This window comes from Pleurodeles waltl, chromosome 7, assembly GCF_031143425.1.
Source record: "Pleurodeles waltl isolate 20211129_DDA chromosome 7, aPleWal1.hap1.20221129, whole genome shotgun sequence".
NCBI lineage: Eukaryota > Metazoa > Chordata > Amphibia > Caudata > Salamandridae > Pleurodeles > Pleurodeles waltl.
The window spans coordinates 10,976,913-10,997,315 of NC_090446.1; the positions used below are offsets into that span (position 1 = coordinate 10,976,913).

General features: G+C 49.7%; 21 non-coding genes across 21 annotated transcripts; all 21 read left to right on the forward strand.

Moving 5' to 3' along the window:
* The first annotated feature begins 1,274 nt into the window (after nt 1-1,274).
* On the forward strand, nt 1,275-1,356 carry TRNAS-AGA (transfer RNA serine (anticodon AGA)). Its single transcript has one exon. It is a non-coding gene; the product is annotated as a tRNA-Ser (tRNA).
* Nucleotides 1,357-1,578: 222 nt separating this feature from the next.
* On the forward strand, nt 1,579-1,660 carry TRNAS-UGA (transfer RNA serine (anticodon UGA)). Its single transcript has one exon. It is a non-coding gene; the product is annotated as a tRNA-Ser (tRNA).
* Nucleotides 1,661-2,230: 570 nt separating this feature from the next.
* Nucleotides 2,231-2,312, forward strand: TRNAS-CGA (transfer RNA serine (anticodon CGA)). The gene has a single exon. It is a non-coding gene; the product is annotated as a tRNA-Ser (tRNA).
* Nucleotides 2,313-4,164: 1,852 nt separating this feature from the next.
* On the forward strand, nt 4,165-4,246 carry TRNAS-AGA (transfer RNA serine (anticodon AGA)). Its single transcript has one exon. It is a non-coding gene; the product is annotated as a tRNA-Ser (tRNA).
* A 222-nt stretch (nt 4,247-4,468) lies between these two features.
* Nucleotides 4,469-4,550, forward strand: TRNAS-UGA (transfer RNA serine (anticodon UGA)). The gene has a single exon. It is a non-coding gene; the product is annotated as a tRNA-Ser (tRNA).
* A 570-nt stretch (nt 4,551-5,120) lies between these two features.
* TRNAS-CGA (transfer RNA serine (anticodon CGA)) lies at nt 5,121-5,202 on the forward strand. The gene has a single exon. It is a non-coding gene; the product is annotated as a tRNA-Ser (tRNA).
* Nucleotides 5,203-7,064: 1,862 nt separating this feature from the next.
* Nucleotides 7,065-7,146, forward strand: TRNAS-AGA (transfer RNA serine (anticodon AGA)). Its single transcript has one exon. It is a non-coding gene; the product is annotated as a tRNA-Ser (tRNA).
* Nucleotides 7,147-7,368: 222 nt separating this feature from the next.
* Nucleotides 7,369-7,450, forward strand: TRNAS-UGA (transfer RNA serine (anticodon UGA)). Its single transcript has one exon. It is a non-coding gene; the product is annotated as a tRNA-Ser (tRNA).
* Nucleotides 7,451-8,020: 570 nt separating this feature from the next.
* Nucleotides 8,021-8,102, forward strand: TRNAS-CGA (transfer RNA serine (anticodon CGA)). The gene has a single exon. It is a non-coding gene; the product is annotated as a tRNA-Ser (tRNA).
* Nucleotides 8,103-9,954: 1,852 nt separating this feature from the next.
* TRNAS-AGA (transfer RNA serine (anticodon AGA)) lies at nt 9,955-10,036 on the forward strand. The gene has a single exon. It is a non-coding gene; the product is annotated as a tRNA-Ser (tRNA).
* A 222-nt stretch (nt 10,037-10,258) lies between these two features.
* On the forward strand, nt 10,259-10,340 carry TRNAS-UGA (transfer RNA serine (anticodon UGA)). The gene has a single exon. It is a non-coding gene; the product is annotated as a tRNA-Ser (tRNA).
* A 570-nt stretch (nt 10,341-10,910) lies between these two features.
* On the forward strand, nt 10,911-10,992 carry TRNAS-CGA (transfer RNA serine (anticodon CGA)). Its single transcript has one exon. It is a non-coding gene; the product is annotated as a tRNA-Ser (tRNA).
* Nucleotides 10,993-12,854: 1,862 nt separating this feature from the next.
* Nucleotides 12,855-12,936, forward strand: TRNAS-AGA (transfer RNA serine (anticodon AGA)). The gene has a single exon. It is a non-coding gene; the product is annotated as a tRNA-Ser (tRNA).
* Nucleotides 12,937-13,158: 222 nt separating this feature from the next.
* On the forward strand, nt 13,159-13,240 carry TRNAS-UGA (transfer RNA serine (anticodon UGA)). The gene has a single exon. It is a non-coding gene; the product is annotated as a tRNA-Ser (tRNA).
* Nucleotides 13,241-13,810: 570 nt separating this feature from the next.
* On the forward strand, nt 13,811-13,892 carry TRNAS-CGA (transfer RNA serine (anticodon CGA)). The gene has a single exon. It is a non-coding gene; the product is annotated as a tRNA-Ser (tRNA).
* A 1,862-nt stretch (nt 13,893-15,754) lies between these two features.
* TRNAS-AGA (transfer RNA serine (anticodon AGA)) lies at nt 15,755-15,836 on the forward strand. Its single transcript has one exon. It is a non-coding gene; the product is annotated as a tRNA-Ser (tRNA).
* A 222-nt stretch (nt 15,837-16,058) lies between these two features.
* Nucleotides 16,059-16,140, forward strand: TRNAS-UGA (transfer RNA serine (anticodon UGA)). The gene has a single exon. It is a non-coding gene; the product is annotated as a tRNA-Ser (tRNA).
* A 570-nt stretch (nt 16,141-16,710) lies between these two features.
* On the forward strand, nt 16,711-16,792 carry TRNAS-CGA (transfer RNA serine (anticodon CGA)). Its single transcript has one exon. It is a non-coding gene; the product is annotated as a tRNA-Ser (tRNA).
* A 1,852-nt stretch (nt 16,793-18,644) lies between these two features.
* Nucleotides 18,645-18,726, forward strand: TRNAS-AGA (transfer RNA serine (anticodon AGA)). The gene has a single exon. It is a non-coding gene; the product is annotated as a tRNA-Ser (tRNA).
* A 222-nt stretch (nt 18,727-18,948) lies between these two features.
* On the forward strand, nt 18,949-19,030 carry TRNAS-UGA (transfer RNA serine (anticodon UGA)). The gene has a single exon. It is a non-coding gene; the product is annotated as a tRNA-Ser (tRNA).
* Nucleotides 19,031-19,600: 570 nt separating this feature from the next.
* TRNAS-CGA (transfer RNA serine (anticodon CGA)) lies at nt 19,601-19,682 on the forward strand. Its single transcript has one exon. It is a non-coding gene; the product is annotated as a tRNA-Ser (tRNA).
* The last annotated feature ends 721 nt before the right edge of the window (nt 19,683-20,403 follow it).

The following is a 20,403-nucleotide window of genomic DNA, read 5'->3' on the forward strand; positions in this document are numbered from 1 at the left end:
AGTAACTTAGGGTCCCTCGCATAAATGGACTCCTGCTGAAGGAGCTCGCCTTTGCTTTGGGACTGGCCCAACACGGCCTTGCTCTCCTCAACAAACCTGCCACCAGCCAGGAGGCTGAATGGCTTGCAGAAGGACACTCCCAGGTATGCCCAAGCACTTCATTTGCATAGAGACTACCCTCTCTTGGGCCCGCCTCCACTCACCTATTAAGTAATGTGGCTAGAATATCAAGACAGAAAGAGGAGCAGGGCCTGACAGCCTTTCAAAGGCTCAACTGAGGTGCTGGGCTGACGGCTGGGATCACCAAAGCCTGGGATGACTCCAATATGGAAGCAGAAGCCTTAGGGCAAACAAAGGTCAGCAGTTGATGTGCTGTAAAGAAGAAGGGCTGCAGAGGGCCTCAGCAAAGCCTTCGGAATACTTGTGGATTGGCAGGAGTGCCTATATTTGTTTTTTGAGAAGCACCTTGCCAGTGCAAAGGATTGCTGAGGAAGAGGAAGGAGCAGAGCGGAATGACTGGAGCCAGTGAGGTTGCCTGTGAAGACATGAAGGGCTATGTTGAAAGGGGCACCGCTTGCAGAGCCAAGTAGTCGTTACCAAGTGGTTAAGGCGATGGACTAGATATCATTTGGCGTCTCCACGAGTATGTTCAAATCCTGCCGACTACGTCAGATGACATTTTTGGGATTCCTCTTCAGGGCCTCCTGCGTGGGAGAACAAGGGAGCAGCCTCTATGCAAAGCAGACAGTAAAACAGAATATGAAGCAAAGACAATTAAAGCCACAGAAGAAAGATATGAACCCAGGCCAAATGCATCCTGCTCCCCCTCCCTCACCTGTCAGGCACTAGTCTGCAGAGAAACTGAACACGCCCACTCTCCTCCAAGGAGAATTCAGCTCAGGAAACGCCTAGCCACAGGCCCTAGATTGGACGAGGCACTTCTTTTCATACCTGTAAAGACCAACCCGTCTCTCTGTGGAGTCCATTCATGGCCTCCAAGACAGAAGTTTTGCCATGGTGCCTATCGTGGCTGCCATCTCCCTGACGTTAAAGCTACCACCTCTTCCGGCCTGATTTTTTTCCCCCGTCTCAAAACATGAACATACAAGGAGTGCTAATTTCACATGCATGCCTGCTTTTAGCTTGAGACGCTTTAGAAAGTCTTCTGTGGAATAGGAATGATGTATAGGAGAGCAGGGAAAATGGTCCAGTGAACGGAAAGAAAAAAGACTACGGATGGAGGTAAAGTGCCCTGTTGAGATTCACTTGTGTGGGTAGTTGTGGCCGAGTGGTTAAGGCGATGGACTAGAAATCCATTGGGGTATCCCCGCGCAGGTTCGAATCCTGCCAACTACGCTGTCCCTTTTGTGAACAGTATTTTCCCATAATTCTTTGAAATACCTTCTGGCATAAATGCGGGCTCCAAAAGCAGGACTAATAGGGTCAGCGGCCTGGGAGGGCTCAAACTTTTGCCATTGTGGCCTTCCTCTCTAGAAAAGGACTGCTTCTGTCCAGAGGCTAGACCGCCAGCAGAAATAGAAACGAGCTACGTTGAAAATGGACCATAGCTTTAAGCAAGTAGTCGTGGCCGAGTGGTTAAGGCGATGGACTTGAAATCCATTGGGGTCTCCCCGCGTAGGTTCAAATCCTGCCGACTACGTGCTACTTCACCTTTGGTGATATTTTATACTTCATATTAAATGGCATCTGCACAAGCAGGCCGAATATAGCTATCACTCTCAATAGAGCTAAGGAAGGCGAAACACTGGGCAGGGAATGGGATCAAAAGAGTGGCCGGAGAAGGCATGAGACTACCTGTCTGGCACTCCTGCCACTTGTGCACCCCAGCTGTCGAGAAGACACATGTCGAGTAATAGCCAAGGAGATTGGGAAAGAACTTCAGTTATCATCTCGCCAGTAAGTTCCATCTGAGGTATCAGATGCATGAAGGAAGTAGCCTTATTGGGGCGTCTGACAGTGTCATTATTTTCCTAAAGTGTCATAACTGCATTCTTTTACAACCTCCTTTTTGATTTTCTCTGGCCAGGAACATGAACTTTATAATAGTGCCTTTGAGTCACGTCAGTATGCAGGTATGGACCGAGTGTATTTTTTGCAGTAGAACGGATAGGCAAAGATGGGAAGGCAGTGGAGCAGAGTGAACTGAGGGAAAGAAAAAGACTGCTGTGAGAGTGAGAACCTCAGCTTAAGTGGCAGCCACCCCTCGTGAGTAGTCGTGGCCGAGTGGTTAAGGCGATGGACTCGAAATCCATTGGGGTGTCCCCGCGCAGGTTCAAATCCTGCCGACTACGTCGGTGCTCTTTCACAATGATGTGTTAGGTTTTTCCTTGGATGCCTCCTTTCCCAGGAATAAGCATGTATTATTCAACAACGTTGAGAGCACAGGTAAAACAAAGACAAGAATGTGAAACAATGCACTGTGCAATGCCAGCATGAAAACTCTCAAGGAGTACGCTGCCCAGGCCTACAGCTTCTCAGACACTGTATCTGTCTATTTTGGGGAGCTGCAGAGAAGCCTTGCCTGTGCTTTTCGAGCCTGCTGTCTGGGGTGAGTGCCTGGATAAATTGTTGTTGGGAAGGACAAGGCAGCTAGCTCCTCTACAGGGGTCAATTTAGGAGGTTGGTGGGAAGCACAGGAAGGGGCAGGAAGGAAGCTCTCTGCTGTTGCTTCTCGGCCTAGGCAGAGCTGCAGGTGTGGTTAAAAAGGATTGGCGTTTGGCCAGGTCCCAGACCACAGTGCAACCTAGGGCAACAAGAGAGGTGAGGCTACTGAGGCCCTTACCCTGAGCCTTCTGACCCCACCGCCCCTTTGGCCCCGATCGGCCAAAACCTCTCTTTAAGGGCTAAAGGTGATTATTATATATGCCTGAGTAACTTAGGGTCCCTCGCATAAATGGACTCCTGCTGAAGGAGCTCGCCTTTGCTTTGGGACTGGCCCAACACGGCCTTGCTCTCCTCAACAAACCTGCCACCAGCCAGGAGGCTGAATGGCTTGCAGAAGGACACTCCCAGGTATGCCCAAGCACTTCATTTGCATAGAGACTACCCTCTCTTGGGCCCGCCTCCACTCACCTATTAAGTAATGTGGCTAGAATATCAAGACAGAAAGAGGAGCAGGGCCTGACAGCCTTTCAAAGGCTCAACTGAGGTGCTGGGCTGACGGCTGGGATCACCAAAGCCTGGGATGACTCCAATATGGAAGCAGAAGCCTTAGGGCAAACAAAGGTCAGCAGTTGATGTGCTGTAAAGAAGAAGGGCTGCAGAGGGCCTCAGCAAAGCCTTCGGAATACTTGTGGATTGGCAGGAGTGCCTATATTTGTTTTTTGAGAAGCACCTTGCCAGTGCAAAGGATTGCTGAGGAAGAGGAAGGAGCAGAGCGGAATGACTGGAGCCAGTGAGGTTGCCTGTGAAGACATGAAGGGCTATGTTGAAAGGGGCACCGCTTGCAGAGCCAAGTAGTCGTTACCAAGTGGTTAAGGCGATGGACTAGATATCATTTGCCGTCTCCACGAGTATGTTCAAATCCTGCCGACTACGTCAGATGACATTTTTGGGATTCCTCTTCAGGGCCTCCTGCGTGGGAGAACAAGGGAGCAGCCTCTATGCAAAGCAGTCAGTAAAACAGAATATGAAGCAAAGACCATTAAAGCCACAGAAGAAAGATATGAACCCAGGCCAAATGCATCCTGCTCCCCCTCCCTCACCTGTCAGGCACTAGTCTGCAGAGAAACTGAACACGCCCACTCTCCTCCAAGGAGAATTCAGCTCAGGAAACGCCTAGCCACAGGCCCTAGATTGGACGAGGCACTTCTTTTCATACCTGTAAAGACCAACCCGTCTCTCTGTGGAGTCCATTCATGGCCTCCAAGACAGAAGTTTTGCCATGGTGCCTATCGTGGCTGCCATCTCCCTGACGTTAAAGCTACCACCTCTTCCGGCCTGATTTTTTCCCCCCGTCTCAAAACATGAACATACAAGGAGTGCTAATTTCACATGCATGCCTGCTTTTAGCTTGAGACGCTTTAGAAAGTCTTCTGTGGAATAGGAATGATGTATAGGAGAGCAGGGAAAATGGTCCAGTGAACGGAAAGAAAAAAGACTACGGATGGAGGTAAAGTGCCCTGTTGAGATTCACTTGTGTGGGTAGTTGTGGCCGAGTGGTTAAGGCGATGGACTAGAAATCCATTGGGGTATCCCCGCGCAGGTTCGAATCCTGCCAACTACGCTGTCCCTTTTGTGAACTGTATTTTCCCATAATTCTTTGAAATACCTTCTGGCATAAATGCGGGCTCCAAAAGCAGGACTAATAGGGTCAGCGGCCTGGGAGGGCTCAAACTTTTGCCATTGTGGCCTTCCTCTCTAGAAAAGGACTGCTTCTGTCCAGAGGCTAGACCGCCAGCAGAAATAGAAACGAGCTATGTTGAAAATGGACCATAGCTTTAAGCAAGTAGTCGTGGCCGAGTGGTTAAGGCGATGGACTTGAAATCCATTGGGGTCTCCCCGCGTAGGTTCAAATCCTGCCGACTACGTGCTACTTCACCTTTGGTGATATTTTATACTTCATATTAAATGGCATCTGCACAAGCAGGCCGAATATAGCTATCACTCTCAATAGAGCTAAGGAAGGCGAAACACTGGGCAGGGAATGGGATCAAAAGAGTGGCCGGAGAAGGCATGAGACTACCTGTCTGGCACTCCTGCCACTTGTGCACCCCAGCTCTCGAGAAGACACATGTCGAGTAATAGCCAAGGAGATTGGGAAAGAACTTCAGTTATCATCTCGCCAGTAAGTTCCATCTGAGGTATCAGATGCATGAAGGAAGTAGCCTTATTGGGGCGTCTGACAGTGTCATTATTTTCCTAAAGTGTCATAACTGCATTCTTTTACAACCTCCTTTTTGATTTTCTCTGGCCAGGAACATGAACTTTATAATAGTGCCTTTGAGTCACGTCAGTATGCAGGTATGGACCGAGTGTATTTTTTGCAGTAGAACGGATAGGCAAAGATGGGAAGGCAGTGGAGCAGAGTGAACTGAGGGAAAGAAAAAGACTGCTGTGAGAGTGAGAACCTCAGCTTAAGTGGCAGCCACCCCTCGTGAGTAGTCGTGGCCGAGTGGTTAAGGCGATGGACTCGAAATCCATTGGGGTGTCCCCGCGCAGGTTCAAATCCTGCCGACTACGTCGGTGCTCTTTCACAATGATGTGTTAGGTTTTTCCTTGGATGCCTCCTTTCCCAGGAATAAGCATGTATTATTCAACAACGTTGAGAGCACAGGTAAAACAAAGACAAGAATGTGAAACAATGCACTGTGCAATGCCAGCATGAAAACTCTCAAGGAGTACGCTGCCCAGGCCTACAGCTTCTCAGACACTGTATCTGTCTATTTTGGGGAGCTGCAGAGAAGCCTTGCCTGTGCTTTTCGAGCCTGCTGTCTGGGGTGAGTGCCTGGATAAATTGTTGTTGGGAAGGACAAGGCAGCTAGCTCCTCTACAGGGGTCAATTTAGGAGGTTGGTGGGAAGCACAGGAAGGGGCAGGAAGGAAGCTCTCTGCTGTTGCTTCTTGGCCTAGGCAGAGCTGCAGGTGTGGTTAAAAAGGATTGGCGTTTGGCCAGGTCCCAGACCACAGTGCAACCTAGGGCAACAAGAGAGGTGAGGCTACTGAGGCCCTTACCCTGAGCCTTCTGACCCCACCGCCCCTTTGGCCACGATCGGCCACGATCGGCCAAAACCTCTCTATAAGGGCTAAAGGTGATTATTATATATGCCTGAGTAACTTAGGGTCCCTCGCATAAATGGACTCCTGCTGAAGGAGCTCGCCTTTGCTTTGGGACTGGCCCAACACGGCCTTGCTCTCCTCAACAAACCTGCCACCAGCCAGGAGGCTGAATGGCTTGCAGAAGGACACTCCCAGGTATGCCCAAGCACTTCATTTGCATAGAGACTACCCTCTCTTGGGCCCGCCTCCACTCACCTATTAAGTAATGTGGCTAGAATATCAAGACAGAAAGAGGAGCAGGGCCTGACAGCCTTTCAAAGGCTCAACTGAGGTGCTGGGCTGACGGCTGGGATCACCAAAGCCTGGGATGACTCCAATATGGAAGCAGAAGCCTTAGGGCAAACAAAGGTCAGCAGTTGATGTGCTGTAAAGAAGAAGGGCTGCAGAGGGCCTCAGCAAAGCCTTCGGAATACTTGTGGATTGGCAGGAGTGCCTATATTTGTTTTTTGAGAAGCACCTTGCCAGTGCAAAGGATTGCTGAGGAAGAGGAAGGAGCAGAGCGGAATGACTGGAGCCAGTGAGGTTGCCTGTGAAGACATGAAGGGCTATGTTGAAAGGGGCACCGCTTGCAGAGCCAAGTAGTCGTTACCAAGTGGTTAAGGCGATGGACTAGATATCATTTGGCGTCTCCACGAGTATGTTCAAATCCTGCCGACTACGTCAGATGACATTTTTGGGATTCCTCTTCAGGGCCTCCTGCGTGGGAGAACAAGGGAGCAGCCTCTATGCAAAGCAGACAGTAAAACAGAATATGAAGCAAAGACAATTAAAGCCACAGAAGAAAGATATGAACCCAGGCCAAATGCATCCTGCTCCCCCTCCCTCACCTGTCAGGCACTAGTCTGCAGAGAAACTGAACACGCCCACTCTCCTCCAAGGAGAATTCAGCTCAGGAAACGCCTAGCCACAGGCCCTAGATTGGACGAGGCACTTCTTTTCATACCTGTAAAGACCAACCCGTCTCTCTGTGGAGTCCATTCATGGCCTCCAAGACAGAAGTTTTGCCATGGTGCCTATCGTGGCTGCCATCTCCCTGACGTTAAAGCTACCACCTCTTCCGGCCTGATTTTTTTCCCCCGTCTCAAAACATGAACATACAAGGAGTGCTAATTTCACATGCATGCCTGCTTTTAGCTTGAGACGCTTTAGAAAGTCTTCTGTGGAATAGGAATGATGTATAGGAGAGCAGGGAAAATGGTCCAGTGAACGGAAAGAAAAAAGACTACGGATGGAGGTAAAGTGCCCTGTTGAGATTCACTTGTGTGGGTAGTTGTGGCCGAGTGGTTAAGGCGATGGACTAGAAATCCATTGGGGTATCCCCGCGCAGGTTCGAATCCTGCCAACTACGCTGTCCCTTTTGTGAACAGTATTTTCCCATAATTCTTTGAAATACCTTCTGGCATAAATGCGGGCTCCAAAAGCAGGACTAATAGGGTCAGCGGCCTGGGAGGGCTCAAACTTTTGCCATTGTGGCCTTCCTCTCTAGAAAAGGACTGCTTCTGTCCAGAGGCTAGACCGCCAGCAGAAATAGAAACGAGCTACGTTGAAAATGGACCATAGCTTTAAGCAAGTAGTCGTGGCCGAGTGGTTAAGGCGATGGACTTGAAATCCATTGGGGTCTCCCCGCGTAGGTTCAAATCCTGCCGACTACGTGCTACTTCACCTTTGGTGATATTTTATACTTCATATTAAATGGCATCTGCACAAGCAGGCCGAATATAGCTATCACTCTCAATAGAGCTAAGGAAGGCGAAACACTGGGCAGGGAATGGGATCAAAAGAGTGGCCGGAGAAGGCATGAGACTACCTGTCTGGCACTCCTGCCACTTGTGCACCCCAGCTGTCGAGAAGACACATGTCGAGTAATAGCCAAGGAGATTGGGAAAGAACTTCAGTTATCATCTCGCCAGTAAGTTCCATCTGAGGTATCAGATGCATGAAGGAAGTAGCCTTATTGGGGCGTCTGACAGTGTCATTATTTTCCTAAAGTGTCATAACTGCATTCTTTTACAACCTCCTTTTTGATTTTCTCTGGCCAGGAACATGAACTTTATAATAGTGCCTTTGAGTCACGTCAGTATGCAGGTATGGACCGAGTGTATTTTTTGCAGTAGAACGGATAGGCAAAGATGGGAAGGCAGTGGAGCAGAGTGAACTGAGGGAAAGAAAAAGACTGCTGTGAGAGTGAGAACCTCAGCTTAAGTGGCAGCCACCCCTCGTGAGTAGTCGTGGCCGAGTGGTTAAGGCGATGGACTCGAAATCCATTGGGGTGTCCCCGCGCAGGTTCAAATCCTGCCGACTACGTCGGTGCTCTTTCACAATGATGTGTTAGGTTTTTCCTTGGATGCCTCCTTTCCCAGGAATAAGCATGTATTATTCAACAACGTTGAGAGCACAGGTAAAACAAAGACAAGAATGTGAAACAATGCACTGTGCAATGCCAGCATGAAAACTCTCAAGGAGTACGCTGCCCAGGCCTACAGCTTCTCAGACACTGTATCTGTCTATTTTGGGGAGCTGCAGAGAAGCCTTGCCTGTGCTTTTCGAGCCTGCTGTCTGGGGTGAGTGCCTGGATAAATTGTTGTTGGGAAGGACAAGGCAGCTAGCTCCTCTACAGGGGTCAATTTAGGAGGTTGGTGGGAAGCACAGGAAGGGGCAGGAAGGAAGCTCTCTGCTGTTGCTTCTCGGCCTAGGCAGAGCTGCAGGTGTGGTTAAAAAGGATTGGCGTTTGGCCAGGTCCCAGACCACAGTGCAACCTAGGGCAACAAGAGAGGTGAGGCTACTGAGGCCCTTACCCTGAGCCTTCTGACCCCACCGCCCCTTTGGCCCCGATCGGCCAAAACCTCTCTTTAAGGGCTAAAGGTGATTATTATATATGCCTGAGTAACTTAGGGTCCCTCGCATAAATGGACTCCTGCTGAAGGAGCTCGCCTTTGCTTTGGGACTGGCCCAACACGGCCTTGCTCTCCTCAACAAACCTGCCACCAGCCAGGAGGCTGAATGGCTTGCAGAAGGACACTCCCAGGTATGCCCAAGCACTTCATTTGCATAGAGACTACCCTCTCTTGGGCCCGCCTCCACTCACCTATTAAGTAATGTGGCTAGAATATCAAGACAGAAAGAAGAGCAGGGCCTGACAGCCTTTCAAAGGCTCAACTGAGGTGCTGGGCTGACGGCTGGGATCACCAAAGCCTGGGATGACTCCAATATGGAAGCAGAAGCCTTAGGGCAAACAAAGGTCAGCAGTTGATGTGCTGTAAAGAAGAAGGGCTGCAGAGGGCCTCAGCAAAGCCTTCGGAATACTTGTGGATTGGCAGGAGTGCCTATATTTGTTTTTTGAGAAGCACCTTGCCAGTGCAAAGGATTGCTGAGGAAGAGGAAGGAGCAGAGCGGAATGACTGGAGCCAGTGAGGTTGCCTGTGAAGACATGAAGGGCTATGTTGAAAGGGGCACCGCTTGCAGAGCCAAGTAGTCGTTACCAAGTGGTTAAGGCGATGGACTAGATATCATTTGCCGTCTCCACGAGTATGTTCAAATCCTGCCGACTACGTCAGATGACATTTTTGGGATTCCTCTTCAGGGCCTCCTGCGTGGGAGAACAAGGGAGCAGCCTCTATGCAAAGCAGTCAGTAAAACAGAATATGAAGCAAAGACCATTAAAGCCACAGAAGAAAGATATGAACCCAGGCCAAATGCATCCTGCTCCCCCTCCCTCACCTGTCAGGCACTAGTCTGCAGAGAAACTGAACACGCCCACTCTCCTCCAAGGAGAATTCAGCTCAGGAAACGCCTAGCCACAGGCCCTAGATTGGACGAGGCACTTCTTTTCATACCTGTAAAGACCAACCCGTCTCTCTGTGGAGTCCATTCATGGCCTCCAAGACAGAAGTTTTGCCATGGTGCCTATCGTGGCTGCCATCTCCCTGACGTTAAAGCTACCACCTCTTCCGGCCTGATTTTTTCCCCCCGTCTCAAAACATGAACATACAAGGAGTGCTAATTTCACATGCATGCCTGCTTTTAGCTTGAGACGCTTTAGAAAGTCTTCTGTGGAATAGGAATGATGTATAGGAGAGCAGGGAAAATGGTCCAGTGAACGGAAAGAAAAAAGACTACGGATGGAGGTAAAGTGCCCTGTTGAGATTCACTTGTGTGGGTAGTTGTGGCCGAGTGGTTAAGGCGATGGACTAGAAATCCATTGGGGTATCCCCGCGCAGGTTCGAATCCTGACAACTACGCTGTCCCTTTTGTGAACAGTATTTTCCCATAATTCTTTGAAATACCTTCTGGCATAAATGCGGGCTCCAAAAGCAGGACTAATAGGGTCAGCGGCCTGGGAGGGCTCAAACTTTTGCCATTGTGGCCTTCCTCTCTAGAAAAGGACTGCTTCTGTCCAGAGGCTAGACCGCCAGCAGAAATAGAAACGAGCTATGTTGAAAATGGACCATAGCTTTAAGCAAGTAGTCGTGGCCGAGTGGTTAAGGCGATGGACTTGAAATCCATTGGGGTCTCCCCGCGTAGGTTCAAATCCTGCCGACTACGTGCTACTTCACCTTTGGTGATATTTTATACTTCATATTAAATGGCATCTGCACAAGCAGGCCGAATATAGCTATCACTCTCAATAGAGCTAAGGAAGGCGAAACACTGGGCAGGGAATGGGATCAAAAGAGTGGCCGGAGAAGGCATGAGACTACCTGTCTGGCACTCCTGCCACTTGTGCACCCCAGCTCTCGAGAAGACACATGTCGAGTAATAGCCAAGGAGATTGGGAAAGAACTTCAGTTATCATCTCGCCAGTAAGTTCCATCTGAGGTATCAGATGCATGAAGGAAGTAGCCTTATTGGGGCGTCTGACAGTGTCATTATTTTCCTAAAGTGTCATAACTGCATTCTTTTACAACCTCCTTTTTGATTTTCTCTGGCCAGGAACATGAACTTTATAATAGTGCCTTTGAGTCACGTCAGTATGCAGGTATGGACCGAGTGTATTTTTTGCAGTAGAACGGATAGGCAAAGATGGGAAGGCAGTGGAGCAGAGTGAACTGAGGGAAAGAAAAAGACTGCTGTGAGAGTGAGAACCTCAGCTTAAGTGGCAGCCACCCCTCGTGAGTAGTCGTGGCCGAGTGGTTAAGGCGATGGACTCGAAATCCATTGGGGTGTCCCCGCGCAGGTTCAAATCCTGCCGACTACGTCGGTGCTCTTTCACAATGATGTGTTAGGTTTTTCCTTGGATGCCTCCTTTCCCAGGAATAAGCATGTATTATTCAACAACGTTGAGAGCACAGGTAAAACAAAGACAAGAATGTGAAACAATGCACTGTGCAATGCCAGCATGAAAACTCTCAAGGAGTACGCTGCCCAGGCCTACAGCTTCTCAGACACTGTATCTGTCTATTTTGGGGAGCTGCAGAGAAGCCTTGCCTGTGCTTTTCGAGCCTGCTGTCTGGGGTGAGTGCCTGGATAAATTGTTGTTGGGAAGGACAAGGCAGCTAGCTCCTCTACAGGGGTCAATTTAGGAGGTTGGTGGGAAGCACAGGAAGGGGCAGGAAGGAAGCTCTCTGCTGTTGCTTCTCGGCCTAGGCAGAGCTGCAGGTGTGGTTAAAAAGGATTGGCGTTTGGCCAGGTCCCAGACCACAGTGCAACCTAGGGCAACAAGAGAGGTGAGGCTACTGAGGCCCTTACCCAGAGCCTTCTGACCCCACCGCCCCTTTGGCCCCGATCGGCCACGATCGGCCAAAACCTCTCTATAAGGGCTAAAGGTGATTATTATATATGCCTGAGTAACTTAGGGTCCCTCGCATAAATGGACTCCTGCTGAAGGAGCTCGCCTTTGCTTTGGGACTGGCCCAACACGGCCTTGCTCTCCTCAACAAACCTGCCACCAGCCAGGAGGCTGAATGGCTTGCAGAAGGACACTCCCAGGTATGCCCAAGCACTTCATTTGCATAGAGACTACCCTCTCTTGGGCCCGCCTCCACTCACCTATTAAGTAATGTGGCTAGAATATCAAGACAGAAAGAGGAGCAGGGCCTGACAGCCTTTCAAAGGCTCAACTGAGGTGCTGGGCTGACGGCTGGGATCACCAAAGCCTGGGATGACTCCAATATGGAAGCAGAAGCCTTAGGGCAAACAAAGGTCAGCAGTTGATGTGCTGTAAAGAAGAAGGGCTGCAGAGGGCCTCAGCAAAGCCTTCGGAATACTTGTGGATTGGCAGGAGTGCCTATATTTGTTTTTTGAGAAGCACCTTGCCAGTGCAAAGGATTGCTGAGGAAGAGGAAGGAGCAGAGCGGAATGACTGGAGCCAGTGAGGTTGCCTGTGAAGACATGAAGGGCTATGTTGAAAGGGGCACCGCTTGCAGAGCCAAGTAGTCGTTACCAAGTGGTTAAGGCGATGGACTAGATATCATTTGCCGTCTCCACGAGTATGTTCAAATCCTGCCGACTACGTCAGATGACATTTTTGGGATTCCTCTTCAGGGCCTCCTGCGTGGGAGAACAAGGGAGCAGCCTCTATGCAAAGCAGTCAGTAAAACAGAATATGAAGCAAAGACCATTAAAGCCACAGAAGAAAGATATGAACCCAGGCCAAATGCATCCTGCTCCCCCTCCCTCACCTGTCAGGCACTAGTCTGCAGAGAAACTGAACACGCCCACTCTCCTCCAAGGAGAATTCAGCTCAGGAAACGCCTAGCCACAGGCCCTAGATTGGACGAGGCACTTCTTTTCATACCTGTAAAGACCAACCCGTCTCTCTGTGGAGTCCATTCATGGCCTCCAAGACAGAAGTTTTGCCATGGTGCCTATCGTGGCTGCCATCTCCCTGACGTTAAAGCTACCACCTCTTCCGGCCTGATTTTTTCCCCCCGTCTCAAAACATGAACATACAAGGAGTGCTAATTTCACATGCATGCCTGCTTTTAGCTTGAGACGCTTTAGAAAGTCTTCTGTGGAATAGGAATGATGTATAGGAGAGCAGGGAAAATGGTCCAGTGAACGGAAAGAAAAAAGACTACGGATGGAGGTAAAGTGCCCTGTTGAGATTCACTTGTGTGGGTAGTTGTGGCCGAGTGGTTAAGGCGATGGACTAGAAATCCATTGGGGTATCCCCGCGCAGGTTCGAATCCTGCCAACTACGCTGTCCCTTTTGTGAACAGTATTTTCCCATAATTCTTTGAAATACCTTCTGGCATAAATGCGGGCTCCAAAAGCAGGACTAATAGGGTCAGCGGCCTGGGAGGGCTCAAACTTTTGCCATTGTGGCCTTCCTCTCTAGAAAAGGACTGCTTCTGTCCAGAGGCTAGACCGCCAGCAGAAATAGAAACGAGCTATGTTGAAAATGGACCATAGCTTTAAGCAAGTAGTCGTGGCCGAGTGGTTAAGGCGATGGACTTGAAATCCATTGGGGTCTCCCCGCGTAGGTTCAAATCCTGCCGACTACGTGCTACTTCACCTTTGGTGATATTTTATACTTCATATTAAATGGCATCTGCACAAGCAGGCCGAATATAGCTATCACTCTCAATAGAGCTAAGGAAGGCGAAACACTGGGCAGGGAATGGGATCAAAAGAGTGGCCGGAGAAGGCATGAGACTACCTGTCTGGCACTCCTGCCACTTGTGCACCCCAGCTCTCGAGAAGACACATGTCGAGTAATAGCCAAGGAGATTGGGAAAGAACTTCAGTTATCATCTCGCCAGTAAGTTCCATCTGAGGTATCAGATGCATGAAGGAAGTAGCCTTATTGGGGCGTCTGACAGTGTCATTATTTTCCTAAAGTGTCATAACTGCATTCTTTTACAACCTCCTTTTTGATTTTCTCTGGCCAGGAACATGAACTTTATAATAGTGCCTTTGAGTCACGTCAGTATGCAGGTATGGACCGAGTGTATTTTTTGCAGTAGAACGGATAGGCAAAGATGGGAAGGCAGTGGAGCAGAGTGAACTGAGGGAAAGAAAAAGACTGCTGTGAGAGTGAGAACCTCAGCTTAAGTGGCAGCCACCCCTCGTGAGTAGTCGTGGCCGAGTGGTTAAGGCGATGGACTCGAAATCCATTGGGGTGTCCCCGCGCAGGTTCAAATCCTGCCGACTACGTCGGTGCTCTTTCACAATGATGTGTTAGGTTTTTCCTTGGATGCCTCCTTTCCCAGGAATAAGCATGTATTATTCAACAACGTTGAGAGCACAGGTAAAACAAAGACAAGAATGTGAAACAATGCACTGTGCAATGCCAGCATGAAAACTCTCAAGGAGTACGCTGCCCAGGCCTACAGCTTCTCAGACACTGTATCTGTCTATTTTGGGGAGCTGCAGAGAAGCCTTGCCTGTGCTTTTCGAGCCTGCTGTCTGGGGTGAGTGCCTGGATAAATTGTTGTTGGGAAGGACAAGGCAGCTAGCTCCTCTACAGGGGTCAATTTAGGAGGTTGGTGGGAAGCACAGGAAGGGGCAGGAAGGAAGCTCTCTGCTGTTGCTTCTCGGCCTAGGCAGAGCTGCAGGTGTGGTTAAAAAGGATTGGCGTTTGGCCAGGTCCCAGACCACAGTGCAACCTAGGGCAACAAGAGAGGTGAGGCTACTGAGGCCCTTACCCAGAGCCTTCTGACCCCACCGCCCCTTTGGCCCCGATCGGCCACGATCGGCCAAAACCTCTCTATAAGGGCTAAAGGTGATTATTATATATGCCTGAGTAACTTAGGGTCCCTCGCATAAATGGACTCCTGCTGAAGGAGCTCGCCTTTGCTTTGGGACTGGCCCAACACGGCCTTGCTCTCCTCAACAAACCTGCCACCAGCCAGGAGGCTGAATGGCTTGCAGAAGGACACTCCCAGGTATGCCCAAGCACTTCATTTGCATAGAGACTACCCTCTCTTGGGCCCGCCTCCACTCACCTATTAAGTAATGTGGCTAGAATATCAAGACAGAAAGAGGAGCAGGGCCTGACAGCCTTTCAAAGGCTCAACTGAGGTGCTGGGCTGACGGCTGGGATCACCAAAGCCTGGGATGACTCCAATATGGAAGCAGAAGCCTTAGGGCAAACAAAGGTCAGCAGTTGATGTGCTGTAAAGAAGAAGGGCTGCAGAGGGCCTCAGCAAAGCCTTCGGAATACTTGTGGATTGGCAGGAGTGCCTATATTTGTTTTTTGAGAAGCACCTTGCCAGTGCAAAGGATTGCTGAGGAAGAGGAAGGAGCAGAGCGGAATGACTGGAGCCAGTGAGGTTGCCTGTGAAGACATGAAGGGCTATGTTGAAAGGGGCACCGCTTGCAGAGCCAAGTAGTCGTTACCAAGTGGTTAAGGCGATGGACTAGATATCATTTGCCGTCTCCACGAGTATGTTCAAATCCTGCCGACTACGTCAGATGACATTTTTGGGATTCCTCTTCAGGGCCTCCTGCGTGGGAGAACAAGGGAGCAGCCTCTATGCAAAGCAGTCAGTAAAACAGAATATGAAGCAAAGACCATTAAAGCCACAGAAGAAAGATATGAACCCAGGCCAAATGCATCCTGCTCCCCCTCCCTCACCTGTCAGGCACTAGTCTGCAGAGAAACTGAACACGCCCACTCTCCTCCAAGGAGAATTCAGCTCAGGAAACGCCTAGCCACAGGCCCTAGATTGGACGAGGCACTTCTTTTCATACCTGTAAAGACCAACCCGTCTCTCTGTGGAGTCCATTCATGGCCTCCAAGACAGAAGTTTTGCCATGGTGCCTATCGTGGCTGCCATCTCCCTGACGTTAAAGCTACCACCTCTTCCGGCCTGATTTTTTCCCCCCGTCTCAAAACATGAACATACAAGGAGTGCTAATTTCACATGCATGCCTGCTTTTAGCTTGAGACGCTTTAGAAAGTCTTCTGTGGAATAGGAATGATGTATAGGAGAGCAGGGAAAATGGTCCAGTGAACGGAAAGAAAAAAGACTACGGATGGAGGTAAAGTGCCCTGTTGAGATTCACTTGTGTGGGTAGTTGTGGCCGAGTGGTTAAGGCGATGGACTAGAAATCCATTGGGGTATCCCCGCGCAGGTTCGAATCCTGCCAACTACGCTGTCCCTTTTGTGAACAGTATTTTCCCATAATTCTTTGAAATACCTTCTGGCATAAATGCGGGCTCCAAAAGCAGGACTAATAGGGTCAGCGGCCTGGGAGGGCTCAAACTTTTGCCATTGTGGCCTTCCTCTCTAGAAAAGGACTGCTTCTGTCCAGAGGCTAGACCGCCAGCAGAAATAGAAACGAGCTACGTTGAAAATGGACCATAGCTTTAAGCAAGTAGTCGTGGCCGAGTGGTTAAGGCGATGGACTTGAAATCCATTGGGGTCTCCCCGCGTAGGTTCAAATCCTGCCGACTACGTGCTACTTCACCTTTGGTGATATTTTATACTTCATATTAAATGGCATCTGCACAAGCAGGCCGAATATAGCTATCACTCTCAATAGAGCTAAGGAAGGCGAAACACTGGGCAGGGAATGGGATCAAAAGAGTGGCCGGAGAAGGCATGAGACTACCTGTCTGGCACTCCTGCCACTTGTGCACCCCAGCTGTCGAGAAGACACATGTCGAGTAATAGCCAAGGAGATTGGGAAAGAACTTCAGTTATCATCTCGCCAGTAAGTTCCATCTGAGGTATCAGATGCATGAAGGAAGTAGCCTTATTGGGGCGTCTGACAGTGTCATTATTTTCCTAAAGTGTCATAACTGCATTCTTTTACAACCTCCTTTTTGATTTTCTCTGGCCAGGAACATGAACTTTATAATAGTGCCTTTGAGTCACGTCAGTATGCAGGTATGGACCGAGTGTATTTTTTGCAGTAGAACGGATAGGCAAAGATGGGAAGGCAGTGGAGCAGAGTGAACTGAGGGAAAGAAAAAGACTGCTGTGAGAGTGAGAACCTCAGCTTAAGTGGCAGCCACCCCTCGTGAGTAGTCGTGGCCGAGTGGTTAAGGCGATGGACTCGAAATCCATTGGGGTGTCCCCGCGCAGGTTCAAATCCTGCCGACTACGTCGGTGCTCTTTCACAATGATGTGTTAGGTTTTTCCTTGGATGCCTCCTTTCCCAGGAATAAGCATGTATTATTCAACAACGTTGAGAGCACAGGTAAAACAAAGACAAGAATGTGAAACAATGCACTGTGCAATGCCAGCATGAAAACTCTCAAGGAGTACGCTGCCCAGGCCTACAGCTTCTCAGACACTGTATCTGTCTATTTTGGGGAGCTGCAGAGAAGCCTTGCCTGTGCTTTTCGAGCCTGCTGTCTGGGGTGAGTGCCTGGATAAATTGTTGTTGGGAAGGACAAGGCAGCTAGCTCCTCTACAGGGGTCAATTTAGGAGGTTGGTGGGAAGCACAGGAAGGGGCAGGAAGGAAGCTCTCTGCTGTTGCTTCTCGGCCTAGGCAGAGCTGCAGGTGTGGTTAAAAAGGATTGGCGTTTGGCCAGGTCCCAGACCACAGTGCAACCTAGGGCAACAAGAGAGGTGAGGCTACTGAGGCCCTTACCCTGAGCCTTCTGACCCCACCGCCCCTTTGGCCCCGATCGGCCAAAACCTCTCTTTAAGGGCTAAAGGTGATTATTATATATGCCTGAGTAACTTAGGGTCCCTCGCATAAATGGACTCCTGCTGAAGGAGCTCGCCTTTGCTTTGGGACTGGCCCAACACGGCCTTGCTCTCCTCAACAAACCTGCCACCAGCCAGGAGGCTGAATGGCTTGCAGAAGGACACTCCCAGGTATGCCCAAGCACTTCATTTGCATAGAGACTACCCTCTCTTGGGCCCGCCTCCACTCACCTATTAAGTAATGTGGCTAGAATATCAAGACAGAAAGAGGAGCAGGGCCTGACAGCCTTTCAAAGGCTCAACTGAGGTGCTGGGCTGACGGCTGGGATCACCAAAGCCTGGGATGACTCCAATATGGAAGCAGAAGCCTTAGGGCAAACAAAGGTCAGCAGTTGATGTGCTGTAAAGAAGAAGGGCTGCAGAGGGCCTCAGCAAAGCCTTCGGAATACTTGTGGATTGGCAGGAGTGCCTATATTTGTTTTTTGAGAAGCACCTTGCCAGTGCAAAGGATTGCTGAGGAAGAGGAAGGAGCAGAGCGGAATGACTGGAGCCAGTGAGGTTGCCTGTGAAGACATGAAGGGCTATGTTGAAAGGGGCACCGCTTGCAGAGCCAAGTAGTCGTTACCAAGTGGTTAAGGCGATGGACTAGATATCATTTGCCGTCTCCACGAGTATGTTCAAATCCTGCCGACTACGTCAGATGACATTTTTGGGATTCCTCTTCAGGGCCTCCTGCGTGGGAGAACAAGGGAGCAGCCTCTATGCAAAGCAGTCAGTAAAACAGAATATGAAGCAAAGACCATTAAAGCCACAGAAGAAAGATATGAACCCAGGCCAAATGCATCCTGCTCCCCCTCCCTCACCTGTCAGGCACTAGTCTGCAGAGAAACTGAACACGCCCACTCTCCTCCAAGGAGAATTCAGCTCAGGAAACGCCTAGCCACAGGCCCTAGATTGGACGAGGCACTTCTTTTCATACCTGTAAAGACCAACCCGTCTCTCTGTGGAGTCCATTCATGGCCTCCAAGACAGAAGTTTTGCCATGGTGCCTATCGTGGCTGCCATCTCCCTGACGTTAAAGCTACCACCTCTTCCGGCCTGATTTTTTCCCCCCGTCTCAAAACATGAACATACAAGGAGTGCTAATTTCACATGCATGCCTGCTTTTAGCTTGAGACGCTTTAGAGAGTCTTCTGTGGAATAGGAATGATGTATAGGAGAGCAGGGAAAATGGTCCAGTGAACGGAAAGAAAAAAGACTACGGATGGAGGTAAAGTGCCCTGTTGAGATTCACTTGTGTGGGTAGTTGTGGCCGAGTGGTTAAGGCGATGGACTAGAAATCCATTGGGGTATCCCCGTGCAGGTTCAAATCCTGCCAACTACGCTGTCCCTTTTGTGAACAGTATTTTCCCATAATTCTTTGAAATACCTTCTGGCATAAATGCGGGCTCCAAAAGCAGGACTAATAGGGTCAGCGGCCTGGGAGGGCTCAAACTTTTGCCATTGTGGCCTTCCTCTCTAGAAAAGGACTGCTTCTGTTCCGAGGCTAGACCGCCAGCAGAAATAGAAACGAGCTACGTTGAAAATGGACCATAGCTTTAAGCAAGTAGTCGTGGCCGAGTGGTTAAGGCGATGGACTTGAAATCCATTGGGGTCTCCCCGCGTAGGTTCAAATCCTGCCGACTACGTGCTACTTCACCTTTGGTGATATTTTATACTTCATATTAAATGGCATCTGCACAAGCAGGCCGAATATAGCTATCACTCTCAATAGAGCTAAGGAAGGCGAAACACTGGGCAGGGAATGGGATCAAAAGAGTGGCCGGAGAAGGCATGAGACTACCTGTCTGGCACTCCTGCCACTTGTGCACCCCAGCTCTCGAGAAGACACATGTCGAGTAATAGCCAAGGAGATTGGGAAAGAACTTCAGTTATCATCTCGCCAGTAAGTTCCATCTGAGGTATCAGATGCATGAAGGAAGTAGCCTTATTGGGGCGTCTGACAGTGTCATTATTTTCCTAAAGTGTCATAACTGCATTCTTTTACAACCTCCTTTTTGATTTTCTCTGGCCAGGAACATGAACTTTATAATAGTGCCTTTGAGTCACGTCAGTATGCAGGTATGGACCGAGTGTATTTTTTGCAGTAGAACGGATAGGCAAAGATGGGAAGGCAGTGGAGCAGAGTGAACTGAGGGAAAGAAAAAGACTGCTGTGAGAGTGAGAACCTCAGCTTAAGTGGCAGCCACCCCTCGTGAGTAGTCGTGGCCGAGTGGTTAAGGCGATGGACTCGAAATCCATTGGGGTGTCCCCGCGCAGGTTCAAATCCTGCCGACTACGTCGGTGCTCTTTCACAATGATGTGTTAGGTTTTTCCTTGGATGCCTCCTTTCCCAGGAATAAGCATGTATTATTCAACAACGTTGAGAGCACAGGTAAAACAAAGACAAGAATGTGAAACAATGCACTGTGCAATGCCAGCATGAAAACTCTCAAGGAGTACGCTGCCCAGGCCTACAGCTTCTCAGACACTGTATCTGTCTATTTTGGGGAGCTGCAGAGAAGCCTTGCCTGTGCTTTTCGAGCCTGCTGTCTGGGGTGAGTGCCTGGATAAATTGTTGTTGGGAAGGACAAGGCAGCTAGCTCCTCTACAGGGGTCAATTTAGGAGGTTGGTGGGAAGCACAGGAAGGGGCAGGAAGGAAGCTCTCTGCTGTTGCTTCTCGGCCTAGGCAGAGCTGCAGGTGTGGTTAAAAAGGATTGGCGTTTGGCCAGGTCCCAGACCACAGTGCAACCTAGGGCAACAAGAGAGGTGAGGCTACTGAGGCCCTTACCCTGAGCCTTCTGACCCCACCGCCCCTTTGGCCCCGATCGGCCAAAACCTCTCTTTAAGGGCTAAAGGTGATTATTATATATGCCTGAGTAACTTAGGGTCCCTCGCATAAATGGACTCCTGCTGAAGGAGCTCGCCTTTGCTTTGGGACTGGCCCAACACGGCCTTGCTCTCCTCAACAAACCTGCCACCAGCCAGGAGGCTGAATGGCTTGCAGAAGGACACTCCCAG